The sequence below is a fragment of the Ornithorhynchus anatinus genome, chromosome 2, assembly GCF_004115215.2.
Source record: "Ornithorhynchus anatinus isolate Pmale09 chromosome 2, mOrnAna1.pri.v4, whole genome shotgun sequence".
NCBI lineage: Eukaryota > Metazoa > Chordata > Mammalia > Monotremata > Ornithorhynchidae > Ornithorhynchus > Ornithorhynchus anatinus.
The window spans coordinates 68392889-68399083 of record NC_041729.1 but is presented as its reverse complement, the minus strand read 5'-3'; the positions used below and the strand labels follow the sequence as shown (position 1 = coordinate 68399083).

The 6195-nt window shown below is 55.5% G+C and overlaps 1 long non-coding RNA gene across 1 annotated transcript; it reads right to left on the bottom strand.

Moving 5' to 3' along the window:
- Positions 1-3297: 3297 nt before the first annotated feature.
- On the bottom strand, positions 3298-5740 carry LOC114809102. The gene is made up of 3 exons (XR_003756861.2): positions 5039-5740; positions 3693-3770; positions 3298-3456 (listed from the first exon to the last, which is right to left on the bottom strand). It is a non-coding gene; the product is annotated as an uncharacterized LOC114809102 (long non-coding RNA).
- Positions 5741-6195: the final 455 nt, after the last annotated feature.

The window sequence follows — 6195 nt, the reverse complement described above, 5'->3', positions numbered from 1 at the left end:
AGCAAGAGCGAGAGCAAGAGCGAGAGCGACAGCGAGAAAGAGAAAGAGCGCGCACGCAAGAAAGCGAGCGAGAGAGCGAGAGCGAGACAAAGCGAGAGCGAGAGCAAGAGAGAAAGCGAGAGCGAGAGCAAGAGAGAAAGCGAGAGCAAGAGAGAGAGCAAGAGCGAGAGCGAGAGAGAGAGAAAGCGAGAGCGAGAGAGAGAAAGCGAGAGCGAGAGAGAGAAAGCGAGAGCGAGAGAGAAAGCGAGAGCGAGAGAGCGAGAGCGAGAGAGCGAGAGCGAGAGCGAGAAAGCGAGAGCGAGAAAGCGAGAAAGCGAGAAAGCGAGAAAGCGAGAAAGCGAGAAAGCGAGAGCGAGAAAGCGAGAGCGAGAAAGCGAGAAAGCGAGAGCGAGAAAGCGAGAAAGCGAGAAAGCGAGAGCAAGCGAGAGAGAGAGAGAAATGAAGAAAAGAGAGAGAAGCGAGCACAAGAGAAACCCCCCTCCAAGACAGAGAGGCACTGACATAGGACAGAGCAGCTGCCACTCAAAGGTCCTGCAGGGGAGACCCTGGGTGGCTTGGACACCCCAGGCAGTCTGGGTTTCCCACAGCTCCAGTCTTGCCCCTGTGGAACCCTTCACCCCCATACACCCAGATACCCAGTTCCCCAGAGTCTTACCTCTAACCAGGATTGCCCGAGAAACTTCTCCGGGGGGTGGGAGGCAAAAAGAACTGGACTTCTGCCTTTTTTCCTCACGCAGCCAAGTCCTTCAACACTTACCAGTACCAGTGTGGGCCTTCACCTCCGCTTCACCTCCACTCCAACGGTAGCATCCCATTGGGGCAGCTGACCCCAAATTTGGTCAGCCTTGAGAGAGACCATAACCCATTAAGCACCCTCTTTGCAGGGGTGACACAGCCTCTGCCCACTGGGAGCTTACAACCTAAGTCAGTCAGTTGATTGTATTTGACCTCCACGTGCAGAGCACTGTGCTACATACCCTTGGGAGAGTACAATAGAACGACAGGCTAGGGCCCTGCCTACAAGTTAACAGTCTAGAAGCGGGAAGCACTGACACTGGAACAAGGTACAGATGCTTTAAAGAGTTCAACACATCGGAGCACACACGGCGCCTACTCTCCAGAAGCTTTCAGTCTACGTGCCAAGACATTAAAATTGAGTTACACACTGGTGCAATGGCATATACTGGGTCAGTACATGAAGCTGTGCACCCTGAACCCCAGGTAAGCTTGAAAGGGCAGTACGGGTACATAAAACATATTTAGTCAATACAGACAGTGAAGCGCAGCAGTATTGCACTAAGACAGCAAAAGGGATTAATGAAGGCTCTTTGACAGAACACCGTATGACCAACAGGATGGGGGTTAGAGGCCTATTTCAGTCGGTCGTATTTATCCGGCACATCGAGCAGAGCACGATATCACAATCGACATATTCTCTGCCCACTACTACACTTGTACTGCACTGTAGGGGGGAAGACAGACATTAATGGAAATAAATTACACCCATTTCATTAGGTGCCAAGACGGGCAGAGAGAGAAGTCATCGGGAATTCTTCCGCAGAATAGGCTCCAACTCAGTCTCCCAGGGTTCAGGCCCTATTAAGTACTCAATGATTGCTGTTGGTGATTCAGTTTCTGCCACTACAGCCGCACTCTGTGTCACAGTCGAGCACAGAGCACTGCAGTAAGCGCTTGGGAAAGTACAGTGTAACAGACGCATTCCCTCTCCACCACAAGCTCGTAGCCTATTGCACACGGGTAGGGCTACGGCCCCCCAACTCATTCCTGGGCTTTTGGGGAGCTAGAACGGGGGTTGAAAGGGAGACTCGTAGCGTGGGGTACAGTGATCGAGAAGCTCAAATAAGAAAGTCCCTGGCCAACCAGCTGAGGTCGGCGCAATCCCACTCAAGGGGCTTCCAGTTTTACATCCCATGAGACACACACAAATGATACCGTCATTCCACCACTCCCCCGGCGACGGGTTTTGGATCCTGCCCCGGGGGTCTCACACTCTGATATTCCCATACTGGTGCTTCTGGGACCGATCCCAAGTGCTAAATCCATTGAGAAAGACGCACCCAAGGGAGGGGAGGAGGGCAAAAAGCACACGCAAAGAAGGGGAAGAGGGCACAAAGCGCACGCAAGGCGGGGGGGGGACACCCCCAAGGCGCACGCAAGGCAGGGGGGACACACCCCCAAGGCGCACGCAAGGCGGGGGGGACACACCCCCAAGGCGCACGCAAGGCGGGGGGGGGGGACACACCCCCCAGGCGCACGCAAGGCGGGGGGGGACGGGACACCCCCAAGGCGCACGCAAGGCGGGGGGGGACGGGACACCCCCAAGGCGCACGCAAGGCGGGGGGGGACGGGACACCCCCAAGGCGCACGCAAGGCGGGGGGGGACGGACACCCCCAAGGCGCACGCAAGGCGGGGGGGGACGGACACCCCCAAGGCGCACGCAAGGCGGGGGGGGACGACACCCCCAAGGCGCACGCAAGGCGGGGGGGGACGACACCCCCAAGGCGCACGCAAGGCGGGGGGGGGACACCCCCAAGGCGCACGCAAGGCGGGGGGGGCGACACCCCCAAGGCGCACGCAAGGCGGGGGGGGACCCCCAAGGCGCACGCAAGGCGGGGGGGGGACCCCCCAAGGCGCACGCAAGGCGGGGGGGGACCCCCAAGGCGCACGCAAGGCGGGGGGGGGACCCCCCAAGGCGCACGCAAGGCGGGGGGGACCCCCCCTAGGCGCACGCAAGGCGGGGGAGACCCCCCCTAGGCGCACGCAAGGGGGGGAGGGACCCCCAAGGCGCACGCAAGGGGGGAGGGACCCCCAAGGCGCACGCAAGGGGGGAGGGACCCCCAAGGCGCACGCAAGGCGGGGGAGGGGACCCCCCAAGGCGCACGCAAGGCGGGGGAGGGGACCCCCAAGGCGCACGCAAGGCGGGGGAGGGGACCCCCAAAGGCGGGGGGGACGGGACCCCCAAGGCGCACGCAAGGCGGGGGGGACGGGACCCCCAAGGCTCACGCAAGGCGGGGGGGGGACCCCCAAAGGCGGGGGGGACCCCTCAAGGCGCACGCAAGGCGGGGGGGGAGCCCCAAGGCTCACGCAAGGCGCGGGGGGGAGCCCCAAGGCCCACGCAAGGCGGGGGGGGGGAGCCCCAAGGCCCACACAAGGCGGGGGGGGAGCCCCAAGGCGCACGCAAGGCGGGGGGGGGGGGCCCCAAGGCGCACGCAAGGCGGGGGGGGGGAGCCCCAAGGCGCACGCAAGGCGGGGGGGGGGGGGGCACATGATGACTGGATGTGTACTCACCTGGGGCTGACAAGGGGCATGAACCTTTCAAAAACAGCCCCTCACCTTCTAGCACCTTCCAGGCGCAGGGTGCAGTGTTGAGAATGTGGAAAGTCACGGGCCTTGGTGACTTTATGGTCGAGTGGGAAACACTAGCTAACTGGGAGCTGGCCAAAGCCCAAGAAGAAGGGCACAATGACAGAGTTACACACAGAGACACACACAGAGACAGTGAGCATGCATGTCCATGCACCCCATCGTTTTTGCCCCAACCCTTTTTCCCCAGACCCAAGCCCTCGTCTCCAGCCCCAAAGCACCAATCGTCCCCACCACCCCCAGAGTACACTTCATAGCATCGCAACCCCTCAACTTCCTCCGCTCCAGAGATATACTGGATACTTACCACACTCAACAGTGCTTCACACATAGTAAGCGCTCAACAGATAACATCGCCACCTCGTCGGCAACACGTACAACTCAGCTGTATCAAACACATTCCCCACACCACTCTCAGCCCTCTTCTCCGCCTACGCTTCACTGATGCAGTCAACATTGCCTATCCAGCCCTGAAGCCACCTCCACATACCAACTCCAACTTTCTCCACATTCTCTTGGATATGTAGTAATAATAACAATAATTAAACTATTTAAGCACTTTGTGCCAAGCACTGTTCTAAATGCTAGAGTAAATACAAGTTAAACAGATTGTTCCACTTAGGGGGTCACAGCCCTAGATTACCAACCCAAATCTTCCCCAGCACCCCCCCCCCCCAGGCTATAGGCCCCTTGTGGGAGGGGACTATCTGCTCTTCTTGCTGCCCTGTTCTTTCCCAGCACTTAGTACAGTGCCTGGCACACAATAAGCACTTAATGAAGATGATTGAATAAATGGTCAGTGCACACCCAAACTCCATCATATTGATGGAGAACTTCCCGTGGGCATAGTACTATAGTAAGTACTTGGAGAAATAAAATATAACTCCCAACTACAATCCCCTCCCCCACAGTCACCACCACTCTTTCAATCACCCCCAGACTAGGGTCTCCTCTCCCCCCTCCTCAACTTCAAACCCTTGATGACTGTTTAACTGTCTTGATGGTTGTCTCACCCTTTCCAGAGCGTAAATCTGGGGTAGATGGGAATTATCTCCCTTTAATCGCTCAATGGTACTTTCCAAGTGCTTACTACTGTGCTCTGCACACAGTAAACACCCCCTAAATACAACTGAATGAATAAGGCCACCCCATCCCAACCCCTTCAGTCACCGTAATCAGTAAAACCACCTGATAACCAAACCTGAAGCCCACCCATAAACCACACAGCCTAATGGTAGGAACACAAGCTCTGGACTCAGAGGATGTGGATTCTAATCCTAACTCCTCTGCCTGTCTACTGTGTGACCTTAGATAGATCACTTCACTTTGCTGGGCCTCACTTACCTCATCTATAAACTGGGGATTAAGATTGTGATTCCCCTCACAGAACAACTTGATTAACTTGTATCTACCCCAACACTCAGAACAGAGCATGGCCTGTAATAAGTGCTTAACACCATAACAATTATTATGATTATTTAAACCTATCACAGCAGCAGCCACATAGTTTCTGAGTCACCCATCTAAAACCAATTCCCCCCACAACCCACTCCTTCACCAATAAGCCCAACCTTAAGTTACCCCCCCAAAACACCAACCTCCCTCCACAAAACCCCACAGCACTACCAGTTGCATAGGCACAAACTAACAAACCTCAACAAAAGAAAACCTAAGAAAGGGAGCATCACAGATGCTGCTCTCTCAAAACTGAGAAGAACCTACTCCCTCTCCTTGCCACAGCCTAGAGGAAAAAGCTCCTCAGACCCTATATGAGGTAGCAAAATGGCCAGCAGCCTCTGGGGCTTTAAAGGAACAATGACACCTGCTCCAGTGAAAAGCACCTAATGGAGAGACTGGATTGCTTAGGATCAAGGAAGGAAGAGGCAGAAGGTTATTAAGGAGAAGGGGATTTGCAGCTGCTCATCATTAAAGGGATCTGGAAAAAACAACCTGAATTAGAGACACCTGCAACCCATTCACATACCCTTTGAGGATCAGGTCTAATTCTCGTCTAGTACTTTCCCAGAGCTTAGTACAATGCTTTGCACCCGGGAGGATACTCAATAAATAAGAATTGATGAGTGAATGAACGAATCAATCAATGAAATCTAACTCTTCACTGAGACATCTCCAGTCTCAGGCCCCACTGTTTCCTCCACTCTGCCTCTCCTTTTTCTTTTTTGTTTCCTGTTCAATGGTGTTTGTTAAGCACTTCCTAAGTACCAGGCACCATGCTGGGCGCCACGGTGGATACTAGATAGTGGGGTTGGGCACTGTCCCTGCCTCACTCTCTTGACCCCCCTTGATACAGATGAGGTGACTGAGGCCCAGAGAAGTGAAGCCACTCGTCCAGGGTCACACAGCAGATGGGGAGCAGACCCAGGGTTGGAACCCAGGTCCTCTGACTCCCAGGCCTGGGCCCTTTTCACTAGCCTGCACTGCTCCTGTCCCACTCAGCTTCCCGAGGAAGGACTGTTGGTGTAAGAAGTTGGTAGAGGAGGCCAGCTTTGGGGGGCTTTTCCTGCAGGAGCCTGTGGAGAGTGGAGGGAAAACACAGGCAAGGGGGCTGGAGAGAAGCGGGGGCAGAGACAGGAAGGAAGGGTGAGTCAGCTTTAAGGACAGTCACTGGGTGACCACTGATTTCCCTTGCAGATCTTGGACAGATAATAATAATGGTATTTGGTAAGCACTTGCTATGTGTCCGGCACTGTACTAAGCACTGGCTCCTGGGATGTCACAAGTTTCACGGAACACTTTTTTAATGCCATCTGTTAAGCGCTTCCTGTGTTCAACACCATTCTCAGCGCTGA